General features: G+C 38.4%; 1 protein-coding gene across 4 annotated transcripts in view; it reads left to right on the top strand.

Moving 5' to 3' along the window:
* DAB1 (DAB1, reelin adaptor protein) overlaps positions 1–7272 on the top strand; it is a 427600-nt gene extending 420328 nt beyond the window's left edge. For all 4 annotated transcript variants that reach the window (XM_025390490.1, XM_025390506.1, XM_025390498.1 and 1 more), the window contains one exon: positions 3906–7272. The gene's annotated coding sequence lies outside the window, so the exon portion shown is untranslated. The remainder of the gene's footprint in view (positions 1–3905) is intronic.
* The last annotated feature ends 9703 nt before the right edge of the window (positions 7273–16975 follow it).

Raw genomic sequence — 16975 nt, 5'->3', positions numbered from 1 at the left:
GTGAGGAATAACCCAACATGTTCAACTACAGATATGTCCCTGATGGTCTTTGCAGCAGAGCCTTGTCAGGAGAACACTAAGCTAGGCCTGCATGACTTAGTCTCCTTTGCTTCTGCTCTTTTACTGCACCTTTGAGAAAATAGGGTGTTTCACTTACAGAAAGGGTAGAGGGTGGATTTTGCTTTAACTTTTACTGTATGGTTTCCATCTACTTTGTTATCTAAAAATAAAGATATTAATATGTCAGAATCATATTAAAGTTCACAAGTATTTGCCAACTTCCACTAAGAAAAGAACTGTTCATTTACTCATTCATATCTTCATTCTTCATGTTGTTAGTGGATGCACCTCCCATGTTCCAAGCTTCATTCAGAATTCGGGATGCTGACATGCAAGGCCCAGTGGAGCTCAGTGTAGAACATGCTAGGAGATGCCATAGTAGGAGTGAAGACAGAGATCTGCACAGGTTCTGAAGTATCCAGGAGCACAGTGGCTCATGTCACCTGCAGCGTCCAGGAAGCCTTGTTATTTCAGTTAGATCTTAAAGTATGAACTTCAGGAACAAAGAAGGCTCCGAAGCCAGAAGGAACTGCCTGAATGAAGTCCCAGAGATGGGAAAATTCCAGCATGGGAGGGTGAACCCCAAGTAGGGTTTGGAAGGTAGGATGTAGGAGAGAGTGGCAGTAGATGAGGGTAGTTGGCAAGGTGGATGTTATGTGCAGTCTTGAGGAGTTTGCCTTTTCCTTTGAGTGACAAGGAGCCAGGAGGGCTGTTCCAGGCAGGAGACTGGCATGGACAAATCCATTTCAGAAAGATATCCTGGAGAAGCATAAAGAAAGATTTTTTTTAACATGATTTACGTGACCTGAAGGTAGAGTTTTGATTTATGGTCTAGAAGGGGTATTTATTGTCTCTAATGGACTAAGAGACTAATGGGCCTTGTGTGCCCGGCGAAGGCGCTTTGACCTACCCTGTGGGTGATGGGGAGCCTCTGAAGGATTTGAAGCAGGGCAGAGACGTGGACAAATCTGCCAAAAGAAAACAAACAAACGAAACAAAAACATCAACAGCATGTTATGTTAATGTGTGATTCCATTTAGGCTTTTGGAATTTTGAAAATAGTTCCAAGACCCCGTTATGACCTTGCCAGAGGCCAGGTTGGAAATTTCTGAATCAAATGATTCCTTAGCTCCCCTCTAACTCTGACAGTCTAAGATTCCGTAACAAGGAAGGTAGAGCTATTGCCAAAACGTATAATGCATCACAGTGTCAGACTTTGGGATTATCTGCTGCTTGGGGTTTTCCACACCACTGCTCCCCTTCATTAGTGGGGATAATTGAGAGTTGACTGCAGTCGTTACTGCTGTTGTGATGGGTATTTGAAGCTAAATTCCGGCAAGCAGGAGATGTGTGAATATTTATCTCAGCTGCAGAAAGTTAATGCAGTGTGGCATTAATTACCCTGTCTGAGCCTGCTGTCTTCTTCTGTTTTTAGGTGTCATTTTCAGTTGGATAAATTAGTTTCCAAAATTAGAATAGAGCAAATTGTAGGGTGAGATCAAGGCAGCCTGACTTCTTGGGGCATCCAAAAAGAAGAATGGGCTGAGAACGTCTACCCAGGAAACATTAAGATGCGTCCTTGAAGCCCAGCACAAGCAAAAAAAAAAAAAAAATGTTTTTCTCCAGTAGTTGTACTTAACTATTTTTGACTCCACCCACTGCACTTATAGAACACAAACATGCAGTAAAGTTACATGTTTAGCCTTACAACAGGTATTTGAAATCGTTCAAGAGACTGGAAAGGAATAGCTTTGGTGTTTAATAAATCATAATCTTACTATAGATCTTGCTACATTTGATTTTGAGAGAATAAAGCCAAATTGGAGTGTATTTAGGACAAAGGGATCAGAACTGTGAGGAAACTAGAAACAGCATTATAGTCATTCAGTAATTCAACAGACTCTCATTGAGGACCTACTGTGCTAGGTTCATATTTGTAAAATGGCAGAAGGAACTGGCAAGTGGTAACCTAGAAGTAGGGCATGGAAGAATGGGCTTCCATACTTTTCTGTCATCAGACATTTGGAAGAAAGATTATACTTATTTACATTTCCAAGGGCAATAGAAAGTCTATGGGTGGAAGGCATGGACGGACAAGTTGGCACTTTGTTACACTGCATAATAGGGTGCCTCAAGGAAAGCAGTTCCTTCCCATTGGAAGAATAGAAACATAACAAGTTCTAGAGGAACCAGAAATTGGATCTGATGGCAGGAGTCCTGCAGTCTACTCTTGGCATGGATACTAAGTAACCCTGTGACTCTGAAGAAACAAAGCCGTCTTCACAGGACTTCAGATTCCTCATCTGTACAATGATGGGCCGGGACAGCCTTATCTTCTAGGCCATTCCACTTTACAGTAGAAAGCAAGCAATATGATATGCTACACACGAGAGACAGCACAATGACCTTGAGATCATACAACCTCTCAGAACTTCAGTTTTTGTCTGCAAAGGGAGGACTCAAAAAATAAAAGCCACCCCCAGGACTATAAGGCAGATAAATAAGACATGAGGTGCTTTGTAAACTCAGAAGCACTTACAGATGGAAGGATTGGGGTCTCTCTCTCTCTGTCTCTAATGGTCACTGTTGTAAAAGACTAGAAAAAGCACTGGCCCCTGGACCCTGTTTTCAGTTCTCATGTCTCTGGACTTACTAACTGTGTGACCATGGGCAAATTATTTAACTTCTCTGTACTTAATTTCACCCTTGCAAAAGAGAGAAAGCATCTGCCTTACAAGGCTGTTGTGATGAGATAAAAAGACAGTGTACTTGCAAATACCTAGCATGGTGCCAGACACATGGTAGGGGCTCCCAGAATGCCAATTCATTTTGAAGTTTCAAGAAAATAAGCAAATAATAATAACCTATATGGCATGGCAGGAGACAGGCTAATACATAAAATATGGTAAAATTAGGATTTCCTGGTGTCCATTTAATTCTGGCACAGACCTCCAAGAGTGACAGCATAAAGGTCAATTTTAACAGCAGGTCCTGTGCATGCTTAAAACCACAGTATCCATCAAATCTTCTTGGCCAGTGCACAGTGAGCCATCTCAACATCAGCTGAAGTCTGACGTGGTTTAAATAGGGTGGAACACTGTTTCTTACCTAGGTGTGGATTGCAGGTTTGCTGCATTACATGCTGGTTGAAAATCCCTGTTTGTGCTTCGGGACGGCCCCCTGGGTGTAGGCAAATGATTGGCTAAAGCGGAGGTCTCAGATTGAATGGAAACAAGTCCAGAAGCTTGTAATTAAAAGCCAAAGACACACTTGCTGTTTCTCTTGCTCAACAGTGCACCCAGGCATCACTGTTTGTAGAAGAGTAATTTTAAATAGAATTTCAGGGTTCTCAAGTGGACATTTATGAAACTGTGTTGGAAAAATGTCCACTTGACTCACAGTAATTGTTAGCATTTTCTGAAGATGTATTGCTACCAGGCATTGTGCTAGATACTTTATATATGCAATCTCTAATTCCCTCAAGAACCCTGTAGGATAAACAGTATTATTCCCATTTTGTGGTTGGAGAAACCAAGACTCAGGATAAGTATCTTGTCCACATGACACAGCTTTTCTAACTCCCTACTATACCATGCTATTTCCCTAACAGGGCAATCAGTTCCAACTTGAATACGAAAGACAGAACTGAGTGCATAGCTATTTTGGATGATAAAAGTGTTGCCAAAATGATATGCACCCTCATCAAATACTCCAAAAATAACCTAAGGTCATCCATCATAAACTGTCACTTTTCTGTTTTAATCCTAAACCCATTTTCCAAAAGCTGTCTCAGAAAATCCATGCAAGTGGAAAGGGCAGGCCTCACTTTGTTCCTTTATCCACAGGAGCCGGAGCCTCTCTACGCGCAGATCAACAGACCTAAGAAATAGCATCGATGCGAGCTCGTGGTGGGTGCTCAAGACTGGCATGGACATCAGCATCACGACAGGCTCTCTTGTATTCTTTCACCTCATCCCACAAGAAATTCATGATTGCCCAATGGAACTCGCTCAGAAGAGGGAACTAAACGTTTTTGGCAACCAATGGCAGATATCTATGGCAGCACACACAGAAAAGTATAGAAAGATCCACCCAACATTAAATCACAAATCAAGCAAATGCTTACCCAACAAATATTTGAGCCCTCATAGCTGGGTTTAAGGTGACCCAGTGTGCAAAATTATTAATTCCCTTTTTATTTTTCTACCTGTTGACCACTGTTGAGACACCAAATTTGGAGTGACAGGCATCAGAGGATTACAACAGGGTTGGAACTGACTTCTTTAAGCAAAAGCAAAGGGTCTTCTGTGACCACAATATCATCATCCATATGCCTTTTCACATAGGATGATGTGTTTTTTGTCACTCCATGGGGCCTGGTCTGCCATTTTCCCCCCTTTCCTTTCTTTTCATGTTTGAAAATTAGTAGGTGTACAAATTTTTGTATTGCTTTTGACTTTTTTTAGATATGGGTGAAGAAATCTAACTGGGGAGGAAAAAAGCCTCAGTGAAATGAATTAACTTGAAATTACAAGACAAATAAGTGGTTGATTATTTGTTATGATCAAGAATGTTGCCAAAACAATCCTTTAGCTATTCTGCATCCTGGTGAAGAAAGACAGCTTTCAGTTTGAACCTTCATTCTGTGAGTAGGAAAAGACATCAGATCCCATTGATGAGAAAGATGAAAAAATGCATCTGATTTCTTAAGAAGCTCTAAACTCTTAAGTACAATAAAATGATATTTTTTATTTTTCCGATATCTTGCTGCTGTGATGCTATGCAGACAAGTGTCTTCTCCACGTGCCATTTTCAAAGAAAAGTCATTTGCCAAATAATTCTGGTACAATTCTGGTAATGTGGTTCTGGATCTTAAAAACCAACTTTCTAAAGGAACAATGGTGGCATACATATTCAGAATAACAAACTGATTCCGTGGTCCAAATGGTTCATCTCTATCTCTTTTTGTACATCAGAAAATTCAAATGGGATTTTTATTTTATAACTTGAAAAATTAAAAAAAAACCTTACCATTAAACTCTTTAAATATTTAAGGGAAATGGCTTTAAGGAGTTCTAATGAAAAAAAAATTGTTGTTTTTTTTTTTTTGTAAATATAAATGTTAATGAAAATGCTTTTTAATAATGCCATTACACTGTAGAGAAGGTAGCAGATTGAGTGCAAGGTGTGACAAACTTGATGGATGGGGCTCACTTTCCAGATGTTATTCTGGAGCATATGGTAGGAAGCTGGAGTGCAGGGACCGCTGGCACGAGCAGTTGGCCAATCAGCAGCTAGTGAACGGGAAGGGAGCACGTGACTCCATCATCTAGCCTTTCCACGAGAGTCCCCACCCTCTGTGCAACACAAGAAAAAGACAATTCACATTCTGAAGAATTCAGATTCTGAAACTCTCCCACCTCCCCCCTCCCACCTACCCCATATAAATCACTGGACTGTTTGTACGTGAAACAGAAGAGGCTAAGCTTCCTTTTTTTACACTTATGAGACAAAAAGTGCAGTGTTTGGTTCGTATGTTTAGCACATGATTTTCATAAAGAATCTATATATTTTTGCCCTACAGAGAATTGTTATACAGGTCAAGTGTGTTTTCCTGATGTTCCTATGCAGTTACCGTATGTTGAATTTAGTGTTTTAACACTAAGAAGAAAACTTTAAAGATTCGTGTGATTAATTGGATTTGGGGATAATTATTATTTGGTTTTAAGATTTGAAAAGTAGAATTTCCATTGATATGATTGACTTGAATAGGCCTGTATTTGGTTCTTCATATCAATAGAAACTAAAATGATTTGGGAGATTGATTTGAAAATGATTGTATACTTGTTCACAAAGAGAAAAGTGATACATCAAGGTAATGGTTATCATTTAAAGCCCACATTTTACACTATCAGGTCACAGGAGTCTAATTTTTTTTTCAGTTAGATAAACTGACCAAATGTCTCTTCAAGAATATATGTCAATGTCATCCTAATGTGGAAGGTCCGAAGAACCAGAAAAGTGAGAAGGGCCGTTTACCTCCCTCTGTAGCTATCACCTGTTGGTCCACAGAGTTTCTCAAGGAATGAGCAAACATTTTAGATTAGGTAGCCCTTTCACATGAAGGGGAAGATGGGAAAGGTGGAATGACTGTAAGAGTTGGCTTGAGACCAGTTCAATTGTTTTCTGGGGATTTGATAAGATAGGCAGTTCCCATGGGAAATTGCTTAAATTGCTTTGTTGTCTATGATTTGATTCTAAACAAGTGGTGCTATCTTCTCCCTCAATATGGCTGTCTTGAGTTTGTCTTACAGTATCACACCGTTATACCAATTCTTTGAGTTGCTTGTGACACATTCAAAGGGAACTCTGGCTGATGTTGCTGTTTCAGGTATACCATCTGGAGTTAATTTCCTAGCAGAAGGTGAAAGTCCAGGGGACTTGTCCTCCTTCATTGAACATGATTGAAAATATAACTGGCTCTGAACTTCAAGAAGATGCCCAAGTGATGCATTAAAGTGAGGGAAATAAAGTCAAGATTTTTCAACTGCCATCCATATTCTCATTGGCAGCATTCTGATTTTTTTTTTTTCCAAGCACTGTTTGGTGAGCCCGGAACCACCGTATCCTGTCCCAGGAATACAGTGAAATTTCCAAGCAAGAGCTGAGGTGCCAATACCAAAAGACCATGGGGAGTCTGCACAGTTCTGGTTAGATCAATAGAAAATCCATGTGTACAACTGTTAATTCCTCATCCTCCACTAGCACTAAATTTGTCACTTTAAATTTTGAAACCAGGGAAACGCCACCTGTCATTTTGTCCCCATTCTCCATAGCTCTTCAATCTTTACATGCCGCAAAACTTTTTTGATAGCTTGTACTCATCCCAGTGTCTCCTGAAACCCCATCATGTAATGTACCGGGCACCTTCTTTTAAACAAATGTTTACTCTGTGGGTTTGGTTCATTTCAATTTCTGCGTTCTGACACATATTTTTTTAATAAAGATGAGAAAGAGAAAATGACTGTTGCAGTACATTTCTAGACCTACTTTAACTTTACCTCAGATGACAGTTTGTTAACATATATGGACACATTATTTTTAACTTTATGTACAATGCATTCAACAGAACAGCAAAATTTTTAGAAATTTTCCATTAATTTCTGTAACACACCATGTAAAACTGTTACAAATAAACATGTTTGAGAACAACACCTTAGCCTGGCTTTATTCTACAAGTTTTCACTGGATATTCAGGCTTGGATTGGAAGAGGAAATTGCTTTGCCTAAGATTCCATCTGACCAAGTGACAGCCTCTGTTTTCCTGGCCCTGGGCTAAAAAGAGCAAGCTTCATTGGGGAGTAAGGTCAATTTGTCAGCCCTCAGTTGAATTCAAGTACTTGCTATGCTTGGAAAAGCAGCCACAGATAGGAAGGAGGATGTTGTCAGGAAAAAAGCAAGCCCTGGGTAGATGTGGTATTTGGACCACATTTAGCATGGGACTTTTGAAACTGGGAAAGACTCTGGGACTAGCCCTGTGGATTGTGTCTTCCCCTAACACAAAACAAAAAACCAATTAAACTATTGATTGGAAAACGGAGATTAATCTAGAGTGTCAAGAGTTCCCCATTGTTCATTTGAAGGTCATCTGCTTTAAGGGACTCAAGAAGGAAGTATTTATCTTTACATTCCCCTCGAAATCCACACCAAAATAAAAAGGCCTGAAGCTGGATTGTATGTATTGAAGAACAGGAAAAAAATGAATATAAGTGGGTGTTGTGTACATATGTATGTATGCGTGCGTGTGTGTGTGTGTGTGTGTGTGTGTGTGTGTGATTTTTATTTCCTTTTGTAACTAAATCAAATAATCAGCCAGATTACAATTAGGTCATTGAGATGCAAAAAAACACCACTGTTTAAAAATGGTTGTGTTAATGACTGCATAAACAAAAGCCCTCAATCTGGCCTTGTTACAAAGAAGGTATTAAACAGATGTTATTGCTAACTTTGAGAAAATGAGAAAATGGGCTTAGATTCTAGCCAAGTAAATTTGGAGTAGACAGAAGAAACAACTTCCATACAGTGAGAAATGCTCAATCTTGGACTGAATTGTTAGACAATGTTGCAGAAGTTTTTGTTTTCATTTTTGTTTTGTTTTGGTTGAAACAGGGTTTCACTCTGTTGCCCAGGCTGGAGTGCAGTGGTGTGATCTTGGTTCATTGCAACCTCTGCCTCCTGGGCCCAAGCAATCCTCTCGCCTCAGCCCTCCAAGTAGCTGGGACTGCAGACACGCACTACCACGCCTGGCTAATTTTTGTATTTTTTTGTAGAGATGGGGTTTCACTGTGCTGCCCAGGCTGGTCTCAAATTCCTGAGATCAAGCAAGCGATCCACAGGCCTCAGACTTCCAAAGTGCTAGAAATACAGGCGAAAGCTACCGCGGCAAACCAGAAGTTTTTCTTAATAAAAGCAGTGACTTGCACATGTTGAATAGCTAGTATGTGCCAGGCAGATGCTAGCTGCTCTATGTTCATTGCCTCAGCTAATTTTCTAAACAATCTGGAAGGGATAGATATTTTCCAATTTATAGATAAAGAAACTGAGATTCAGATAAATTAAGTAACTTCCCCAGCCAGCAAATGGCAGAGTTGAGATTTGAATACTGGGTCTCTTTACTCATACTTGAGTCTAATTTTAAAATAACTGGATATTCACTGTTTGAAATAGTTCTACCTAGGTTTTTTGAAAAACATTGACCTTCTGTGTCTCTTCTCAGACTGCTAGTGGATCTTTGGTAATAAGTTCAATTTCTAAGTTCCTCCCATTCAAAGTAAAAATAAAAATCCATTAGATGTTACTGTCTTACACTGCTCAATACATAGTTCCATCTTTAACTGGCACCTTTCAAAGCTTCTGTGTCTGGGTGAAAAAGAATAAACTCTTTTACCCAACTCGTTGAAGTTTAGCTGAAACCAAGCACTGGGGATTTACTTTGCCAACATAAATGAATCTTAAAGAAGTGACAAATTAAAAGGTGTCCTATTTAACTGCTAGGTGGATGCCAAAATAAATCAGGCAGACATATCTGCTTTCATTTTGTGCTTGAGAGTAAGCCCTTGTTGTTTTGACAGTAAATGTTTTTTGTTTTACTCAGAATGACAGTCGATAAAACGCCTAGAATAAAAACAGGTTTCGTTGAAATCAACCTTCAAAGCTTTGAAAGCTTTTAAAAGATGTTTAAATTCAAGGGAAATGTGAGCAATGGTGCCTGGAAGATTAAAAAGAGAGAGAGAGTAAACAGATGTAAATGGCTTTCCAGCCATTTAGTGACCAGTCTTGGTATGTATGTGAAAACGGGGATCATCACTGCCACTCTTGTGCTCCTGCTTTGTCCGTGCCACTCATTTTCTAGCTACCGTTTCCAAATCTTTACACGAACCCCAAGAGGAAAAGAATATGCTCTCCATTTCACAGATTAGGAAACGGAAACTCAGATATGTTCCACAACAGCTGTCAATTAACAGAGCCAAAGATCTCACCCAGAGGCTGTCACAGTTCCTGGGGTTGGATTCCCAGCCTCTTTCCTCTATTCCATGGTGTTTCTTTCTGACAGCTTTTCTGCAATGTCAAATTGCTCGTATACCCTCTATAAAATACTTTGAGCCCTTCTGTATTCATTTCCCTGTTGTGTCTATTATATTAGAAAAATCACACCATGTGTTAATCCTGACCGATTTGGTACAGAAATGAATTCTTAACGTAAAATGACTGTAGTTATTTAAAACAAAGGAAAAATCCAGTTTTATTCTCAAGAACAGTAATAGCTCTAACTCAATCCAATGAATATTTAATTTCAAAACAAAATCCTTTCATTCACTTTATCTTCCAAGGTACAGAGATCTGAAGAGGGAGCCTTTTTGAACAGGCTCTCTTTTCACTCTTTGCTGAAGAATATTAATGACTGCCAAGTGGAAAAATGTCTAAATATTCTTGTGAGATGGCAGCCTCTGGTGACTTGGGTCTTTAATCTACTGAACAACCTCTTGCCACTTCTATCACTCACTCTGGGGGGTCACAGCCTGGAGTGGGGAACAAGCAGGAATGGTTGGAGATGGAATAAGCAGGTCTTAGAGCTGGCATACTGTCAACAGTTAAATACCAGATGCCCTTCATACTGTACATTTAGCAACTCTACCTTACCTCACCTTTGAAGTGGAATGGTGGGGGAGGTGAACCCTGAAGTCTATCTTATTTCAGATTACAGGTCAAAGTCATTCACGTGTAACTCAGGGCCATGAGCTCAGAAATCTAGCAACTTATTTACTAAAGGAAAGCTGTTTCCTCTTACCTGTCTTGTGCCCTTTCAGACCTTCATAGAAGGAACAAGAAAGGTGGTCAGCCATCACACAGCCCATGTTTATCCTTTTAGGATAAAGCAACATAGTGTAGACTAAAAATAAAGGAACCCTAACTCAGCGATTAGCCCCACTTTCATCAGAAGAAACACAAATGATGCAAAAGTCAAGGAGGCAGATAATCGTTTTCTTTCTTCCTGGTAGGCTCTAAACTTAAGCAAAACCTGAGAAGCAGGGTATGTAACCAAATTTTCACCCTGGGCTTATTGTTTGTTGCTTTTCTCATTTCAGTGGAGCACAGTGTCTTCACTGGTGAGTCAATACATAATAGTTTCCAGATAGCAGACCCTGATTTCAGAAAGTCTTTGACTTGCCAGTTGTTTCACCTCAGACACGTCACTTAAGCTCTCTAAAATTTTATTTACTCACCTAAAATTACAGGCTATTATAAAAAATAAATTTAATAATTTCACACCTGGAACATAGTAAACGCTCAATGCACTTTACCTGTTGTTAATATCAGAGAAAGTCTAATCACTATTATGGATTTTTATATTTAATTCTTTCACTTTCACCTTATCCTTGCCCATCTATTATCCCAGCTCAGTAACTCTATCAGGTGTGAAGAAGGGCAGTAAGTGATATTATCTCTATTTTACTGTCAAAGAATGGCAAAGAGGTATACATAGCATCCAAATTTTCTTCCCTGGCAAAATTTAAAGCAAAAATGCATTATGGACTTATTCATATAACAAAGAGTTATTAACGATGTGCTATGTGCCAGGTCTTCTGATAAGCACTGGAGATTGAGGATTTTTTTTAATGCATACACGACTGTCTCTGCTTCAAGAAGCTCAGATTCTAGAGGGGAAAATAGGTTAATAGACAAGTAAAATATAGTAGAATTAATGCTAGAATAAAGGATGTGCTAGTACTATGGGAGTCGTGGGAAAGTGCTATATAGAAGCATTGATGGTTAAACTGGGTGTTAAGAAGCAGTTAGGAGTTTACCATGAGGTGATGGTAGTGGAGGGAAGAGCATTAGCAGAACTAGCAGGGCCAGTGCATCTGAGATGCCTGGAGTGACTGTAAAGGAAGGCAGAAAAAAATGCTCATTTAACTGTTGAATAACAGGAAAAAAAACAATTTCTCGATTCAGAGCTCAAATCTAGAATAACAAAACATCAAAAAAGTAATACAAATTATAGCCTAATCTTTTCAATGGATAATCAGAAGTTCCTAAATTTTAAACACAGCTATAAACCATGACTAAATAAAGTTGACTTTCAGAATGTAATTAATAGATCAAGAGAGACTGTCTCATCTTAATGGATGGCGAAAAGGCATCTGATAAAATTCATTATCCTCTTCAAGAAAAAAACTGGAAACTAGAATTATAGTAATATTCCCTTCACATGGTAAAGAACATCTCCCTCAAACCAATAGCCAATATGAAACTTAGCAGTGAAAATTGAGGGTAGCCCCCTTAAAATCAGATGGAGATCAAGGTGGCAGCTATTACCTCTATCATTTAACATTGCTCTGAAATTTGAGGCAATGCAATGCACTAACGCAAGAAAAAGAAATCAAGTGTTTAAAATGAGAACATCATCAGTGTTTGCAGATAGTATTTTCTAACAGAAAATATCTATTAGAAGTAATAAGAACAAATAAGAGAATTACCTAAGGCTGCTACTTTAAAAATAAATATATAAAAATCAGTATTTTTTATATTGCCATAAGTAACCTTTTAGAAAACTTACTGGAAACTTACACAGATTCTATTAATGATAGTAACAAAAGGAGAATACCCACGAATAAATTTAACACTGAAGATGTAAGATCTAGATAAAAAACAACAACAACAAAACGAAGCTACAAAGGCTTGTTGAAGGGCATAAAGTGATAGAACAAATTGAAAGAGAAGGTCCAACTCTCTCTAATTTATAACTTACTGCAACAACTATCTCAATGTTATATATCTTCGATCATATATTCATATTCAATCATATTCTAAGTAATATGTGAAAGAAATAAGAATGTGAGATTATTTGAGAAAAATTCAATGTCATGGTCATAAATTTATACTATCAGATCAGATCTCAAAAATAAGCCCTAAATAATTTAAAGTGTTTGCTTTCACAAATTATTCTGTGATTTATTCTATTTACCTAGTCATGGTTTACAGAATATAAAGTATAGAAATAAACTCAAGAAATTAATGTATGATTGAATATATTCTAATGAGCAGCGATAAAATAGACTATTCAATAAATAGAACTAGGATAACAAAAACTACTAGAAAAGGTTAGATTTCTACCTCATACCATGTAGGTAATTAAATTCCATATAAGGTAAATATTAAATATATGTAAACATGAAAGTGTATGGGAAAATACTAGTGAATATTCATATGGGGTAGAAAGGGTCCTTATAAGTATACCACCAAATGCAGAAAATACATATTTATCAAAATATGGATAAGTTTACCAAAATTTTATATGAAAAAATGAAATTAAAAGGTCATGGGAAATTAGGAAAATATTTACAGCATACATTACAAACAAAGCTTTATTGTTCTAAATGTACATAAAGCTCCTAATAGCTTTATAGAAAAAGTTTATAGCAAAATTACTAAAGAACATGAGCAAACAATTCCTGAAGAAGAAAGGTCCATAAATAATAGCTAGAGACATAAAGCAACTAAATGTTGCATCAATAGGAAGGATATTAACTAAATTACTGTACTATGCAGCATTTTTCAAAAAGTGAAAGGAGTCTAAATATGCTTATATTAAACAATGTCGAGACATTTAACAATAGTGTGTGTGGTGAGTTCCCGTTTTTGTTAATAATATAAAAAGTATTGGCCGGGAGTGGTGGCTCACGTCTATAATCCCAGCACTTTGGGAGGCCAAGGTGGGCAGATCACGAGGTCAGGAGATCGAGACCATCCTAGCTAACATGGTGAAACCCTGTCTGTACTAAAAAAATATAAAAAATTAGGCAAGCATGGTGGCGGGCGCCTGTAGTCCCAGCTACTTGGGAGGCTGAGGCAGGAGAATGACGTAACCTGGGAGGCAGAGCTTGCAGTGAGTCGAGATCGCACCACTGCACTCCAGTCTGGGCGACAGAGCGAGACTCTGTCTCAAATAATAATAATAATAATGATATAAAAAGTATTAAAAAGTATGCATGTAGGTGTTTATATTTACATAGAAAATTTTCATTACTATATTCAGGAAAGTGCTTATTTATTTAATAAGCATCCATTGAGTGCCTGTTGTGTGCCAGGCATCGTTCTCCACGCTGGGAAAACAAAGCCCTTGCCCTCATGCAGTCATGTTAAGCACATGCTAACTAGAGAGTTCAGCTCCAGAGATGGGGTGTAGGAGCCTGGGGTGGGAGAAAACAAACTTATCATCTATACCTCAGTATGCTATTTGAAATGTTATGTTACTACCTACTTTCTGTTTCCAATATTTTTAATTAGCCCAAAGCATTTTAATGTACAAGTTTTTATAATAAAAAATTCAAGTTAAAACAAGACAACTTTTGCCTATCAGATGACCAATAATTTTAAAAGTGATGATCTATATTGGTGAGGATATGAGGAAAAAGGCACTCAAACAACTTCGAGTGTTTGATTCAAAGATTTTTAAGTCAAATACTTTTAAAAGGACATAATGTTCAACATGACAATTCCATGTATAAGACTGGAATTTAAAACATGGGAATTTCCATGGTAGTGAACAAATATATATTAAGATGTTCTTCACTTTTTATGTATACAATAGAGAAAAACTAGAAATCTAAATTTCAAATAATATAAAACTGGGTAAATATTATATTCATAGAACAGGATGCTATGACTACATGGTCATTGACATACCCCTTGAAGACAGAGACTATGTTCTTATATTTATTTCCCACATCAATCAGTGTAATTTCATGAATGTTTATGAATGCAGCCATTAAAACGTTATAGAACCTATATTTTACCCCATTGTTTCTCAGGCTGTTTTTTAGTAATCATTCAATATAACAAAGTATAAAATCAAGCTGGATGCAGTGGCTCACTCCTGTAATCCCAGCACCTTGAGAGGCTGAGGCAGGCAGATCACATGAGGCCAGGATTTTAAGACCAGCCTGGCCAACATGATGAAACCCTGTCTCTACTAAAAATACAAAAATTACCCGGGTGTGATGGTGCACGCCTGTAGTCCCGGCTACTCAGGAGGCTGAAGCATGAGGATCTCTTGAACTCGGGAGGCAGGTGTTGCAGTGAGCCAAGATAGTGCCCCTGCACTCCAGCCTGGGTGACAGAGCGAGACCTTGTCTCAAAAAAAAAAAAATATATATATATATATATATATATATATATATGTATATATATACACACACACACACATAATCATGTATACATTGTGATTCTAATTTGCTTGGGTAAATGCATATATTCACATATATGCATAGAAAAAAAACTGTAAAAATCCAGGTAGTAGGATCACATATGATTTCCATTTTATTCTGTGCACTGAAATTTTTTATTTTTTTTTCCTGTTTCTCTTTTTAATTTAATTTAATTTAATTTTGAGTTCTGGGATACATGTACAATGTTTTCCTGTTTCTCTATACTGAATAGCTATCCCTTTTTTAGTCCAAAAAAGAAAAAAAAAGTTGTTTTAAGAAACAACAACACTTTTGTTATTAAGAAAACATAAAAAGACCTGGTTGTAAGGAGAAGGTGGGAAAGAAGAGGCTTGGTGGAAAGGGGAAAATGTGAATAACAGATAGGGATAATTGTGAGCTGCCTAAGGAGTGGACTCCTGGACTAGCCTTGCAGAGGTGAAGAGATACAAGGGGCTTGTCACAGGCTGGATAGCTATGGCTATGCAGAGGGGACAACTAGGTCTGCCCTTGCCCAGCAAGGAGTCAGGCTGTGATTTTTAGGGGACTTAGGACTGATTTGAAGCAGAACTGCAGCCTAATAAGACAGGGAGATGATTCAGTGCCACAAAGAGAAGGGGTCTGGTCCAAAAATCTTGTTAGAACCCCAGGTAGACCCATTGGCACCCTGAGGAGGACATCCTACAGCATTGGAGTTGACATCACCTACTGGAATTGAAACATGGTTACTAAGAATGGGCTCTCATGGCCAGGATCCAAAAGGAAGGCTGTGGATCCTTGAGGAGACCTGTTCTGAGTCGAGATGATGAAGCTATCTCCAAACCCTACCTTTAGACCAAGGTGATGAAATGCTATGCAGATGTCATAATAATGGGTAGTATTCGTTGAGCTTTTAATTTGTATTAAACACCATGTGAAATGCTTTACTTAGATTGTCTCAGTTCATCCTCACAACAGCCCTGTAAGGTTTAAACTATTATTGCTCCCATTTTACAAGAATGGCACTGAGGCTTAGAGAGAAAGCTCGCAGGTCAAAGAAGCTGCACTTGGAAGGGCAGAAATTCACACCCAGAGTCTGACTCTATAACTCAGGTTCTTAATCATTACTCTAAGTTGACTCCTTAATTAGGACCAGAACAGAAGTTACTCATTGAACTGGAAGAGGTTGTTTGGTGACAGTGGGCAATGTATGTTGGAGAAAAAAAGAAGAGGATTTGGGATCAAAAACAAAACTGACAAGCACTTAAGCAATTTCTCTCTCTAAGCTTCAAACTACGCTGACAAAGCAGTCAGTGGAACTCTATCAATCCCCTCCTCAAAGGGAGTTTGATCTTTGGACAAGGTTTGAATGATGTACTCTCATCCTTAAATAGGCACAAAGAGACCACCAGAAAAAAACCAAGTACCCTGCACTTTATGCATTCTTCAAAAGAGATGTGAAAACGGGTTGGGGGAGACCAGACCCTTGTGCACCTTACACAGCCAATGAGTTTACTAACTCAGGAGACACACAAAACTCAGCTCTGAAAAACAGAGGCATTTTACAGATCATGGCCATCAGTGATTTGGAGGAGGAAGAAGGCCCAGAGATTCCTACTCCCAATCACTCACAGTCTGCCTTTCTTCTCAAAATTATAGCACCATCACTGCCAACCTCACCTCACCCATGAAAGCCATGCTGTGATCAAAGGAAGCATATCTATGTCAATCTACAAAGCCTATTGTTTATAATTTACAACTTGCAAAGGAAAAACAGCATTCTGTTTATTTAGTATACACCCTTTATTTTAGTAAATATAAAAATTTTAAAGTTTAGAAAATATAAAATATAGGCCAGGTGCAGTGGCTCATGCCTGTAATCCCAGCACTCTGGAAGACTTGAAGTCAGGAGTTCATGACCGGCCTGGCTAACATGGTGAAACACCATCTCTACTAAAAATACAAAAATTAACCAGGCATGGTGGCACGCACCTATAGCCCCAGCTACTCGGGAGGCTGAGGGAGGAGAATCGCTTGAACCCGGGAGGTGGAGGTTGCAGTGAGCCGAGATCATGCCACTGCACTCTAGCCTGGGCAACAAACAGCGAAACTCCATCTAAAAAAAAAAAAAAAGAGAAAGAGAAAGAGAAAGAGAAAGAGAGAGAGAGAGA

This window comes from Theropithecus gelada, chromosome 1 (assembly GCF_003255815.1).
Source record: "Theropithecus gelada isolate Dixy chromosome 1, Tgel_1.0, whole genome shotgun sequence".
In the NCBI taxonomy this organism is placed as follows: Eukaryota; Metazoa; Chordata; class Mammalia; order Primates; family Cercopithecidae; genus Theropithecus; species Theropithecus gelada.
The sequence above is the reverse complement of the archived record's forward strand: the minus strand, read 5'-3'. Positions and strand labels throughout refer to the sequence as shown.